This window comes from Engystomops pustulosus, unplaced genomic scaffold (genome assembly GCF_040894005.1).
Source record: "Engystomops pustulosus unplaced genomic scaffold, aEngPut4.maternal MAT_SCAFFOLD_293, whole genome shotgun sequence".
In the NCBI taxonomy this organism is placed as follows: Eukaryota; Metazoa; Chordata; class Amphibia; order Anura; family Leptodactylidae; genus Engystomops; species Engystomops pustulosus.
The window spans coordinates 32,179-35,368 of NW_027285172.1; positions in this window are offsets into that span (position 1 = coordinate 32,179).

Sequence of the window (3,190 nt, forward strand, 5' to 3'; positions counted from 1 at the left end):
CATTACATCAGAGAGATCACTGACATACAGGAGGAGGACCCTGACATGCCTGACATCACATCAGAGAGATCACTGACATACATGAGGGGGACCCTGACATGCCTGACATCACATCAGAGAGATCACTGACATACATGAGGAGGACCCTGACATGTCTGACATTACATCAGAGAGATCACTGACATACAGGAGGAGGACCCTGACATGTCTGACATTACATCAGAGAGATCACTGACATACATGAGGAGGACCCTGACATGTCTGACATCACATCAGAGACATCACTGACATACAGGAGGAGGACCCTGACATGTCTGACATTACATCAGAGAGATCACTGACATACAGGAGGAGGACCCTGACATGCCTGACATCACATCAGAGAGATCACTGACATACAGGAGGAGGACCCTGACATGCCTGATATCACATCAGAGAGATCACTGACATACAGGAGGAGGACCCTGACATGCCTGATATCACATCAGAGAGATCACTGACATACATGAGGAGGACCCTGACATGTCTGACATCACATCAGAGAGATCACTGACATACATGAGGAGGACCCTGACATGCCTGACATTACATCAGAGAGATCACTGACATACAGGAGGAGGACCCTGACATGCCTGATATCACATCAGAGAGATCACTGACATACAGGAGGAGGACCCTGACATGCCTGACATCACATCAGAGAGATCACTGACATACAGGAGGAGGACCCTGACATGTCTGACATTACATCAGAGAGATCACTGACATACAGGAGGAGGACCCTGACATGTCTGACATTACATCAGAGAGATCACTGACATACATGAGGAGGACCCTGACATGCCTGATATCACATCAGAGAGATCACTGACATACAGGAGGGGGACCCTGACATGTCTGACATTACATCAGAGAGATCACTGACATACATGAGGAGGACCCTGACATGCCTGACATCACATCAGAGAGATCACTGACATACATGAGGAGGACCCTGACATGCCTGACATCACATCAGAGACATCACTGACATACATGAGGAGGACCCTGACATGTCTGACATTACATCAGAGACATCACTGACATACAGGAGGAGGACCCTGACATGCCTGATATCACATCAGAGAGATCACTGACATACATGAGGAGGACCCTGACATGCCTGACATCACATCAGAGAGATCACTGACATACAGGAGGGGGACCCTGACATGTCTGACATCACATCAGAGAGATCACTGACATACATGAGGAGGACCCTGACATGCCTGACATCACATCAGAGAGATCACTGACATACAGGAGGGGGACCCTGACATGTCTGACATCACATCAGAGAGATCACTGACATACAGGAGGAGGACCCTGACATGCCTGACATCACATCAGAGAGATCACTGACATACATGAGGAGGACCCTGACATGTCTGACATTACATCAGAGACATCACTGACATACAGGAGGAGGACCCTGACATGTCTGACATCACATCAGAGAGATCACTGACATACAGGAGGAGGACCCTGACATGCCTGACATCACATCAGAGAGATCACTGACATACATGAGGAGGACCCTGACATGCCTGATATCACATCAGAGAGATCACTGACATACAGGAGGAGGACCCTGACATGCCTGACATTACATCAGAGAGATCACTGACATACAGGAGGAGGACCCTGACATGTCTGACATTACATCAGAGAGATCACTGACATACAGGAGGAGGACCCTGACATGTCTGACATTACATCAGAGAGATCACTGACATACAGGAGGAGGACCCTGACATGTCTGACATTACATCAGAGAGATCACTGACATACATGAGGAGGACCCTGACATGCCTGATATCACATCAGAGAGATCACTGACATACATGAGGAGGACCCTGACATGCCTGACATCACATCAGAGAGATCACTGACATACATGAGGAGGACCCTGACATGTCTGACATTACATCAGAGAGATCACTGACATACATGAGGAGGACCCTGACATGCCTGACATCACATCAGAGAGATCACTGACATACAGGAGGAGGACCCTGACATGCCTGACATCACATCAGAGAGATCACTGACATACATGAGGAGGACCCTGACATGCCTGACATTACATCAGAGAGATCACTGACATACAGGAGGAGGACCCTGACATGCCTGACATTACATCAGAGAGATCACTGACATACAGGAGGGGGACCCTGACATGCCTGATATCACATCAGAGAGATCACTGACATACAGGAGGAGGACCCTGACATGCCTGATATCACATCAGAGAGATCACTGACATACAGGAGGGGGACCCTGACATGCCTGATATCACATCAGAGAGATCACTGACATACAGGAGGAGGACCCTGACATGCCTGATATCACATCAGAGAGATCACTGACATACAGGAGGAGGACCCTGACATGTCTGACATTACATCAGAGAGATCACTGACATACAGGAGGAGGATCCTGACATGCCTGACATCACATCAGAGAGATCACTGACATACATGAGGGGGACCCTGACATGCCTGACATCACATCAGAGACATCACTGACATACAGGAGGGGGACCCTGACATGTCTGACATTACATCAGAGAGATCACTGACATACAGGAGGAGGACCCTGACATGCCTGACATTACATCAGAGACATCACTGACATACAGGAGGGGGACCCTGACATGTCTGACATTACATCAGAGAGATCACTGACATACAGGAGGAGGACCCTGACATGCCTGACATTACATCAGAGACATCACTGACATACAGGAGGACCCTGACATGTCTGACATTACATCAGAGAGATCACTGACATACATGAGGAGGGCCCTGACATGTCTGATATCACATCAGAGAGATCACTGACATACAGGAGGAGGATCCTGACATGCCTGACATCACATCAGAGAGATCACTGACATACATGAGGAGGACCCTGACATGTCTGACATTACATCAGAGAGATCACTGACATACAGGAGGAGGACCCTGACATGCCTGACATCACATCAGAGAGATCACTGACATACAGGAGGGGGACCCTGACATGCCTGACATCACATCAGAGAGATCACTGACATACAGGAGGGGGACCCTGACATGTCTGACATCACATCAGAGAGATCACTGACATACATGAGGAGGACCCTGACATGCCTGATATCACATCAGAG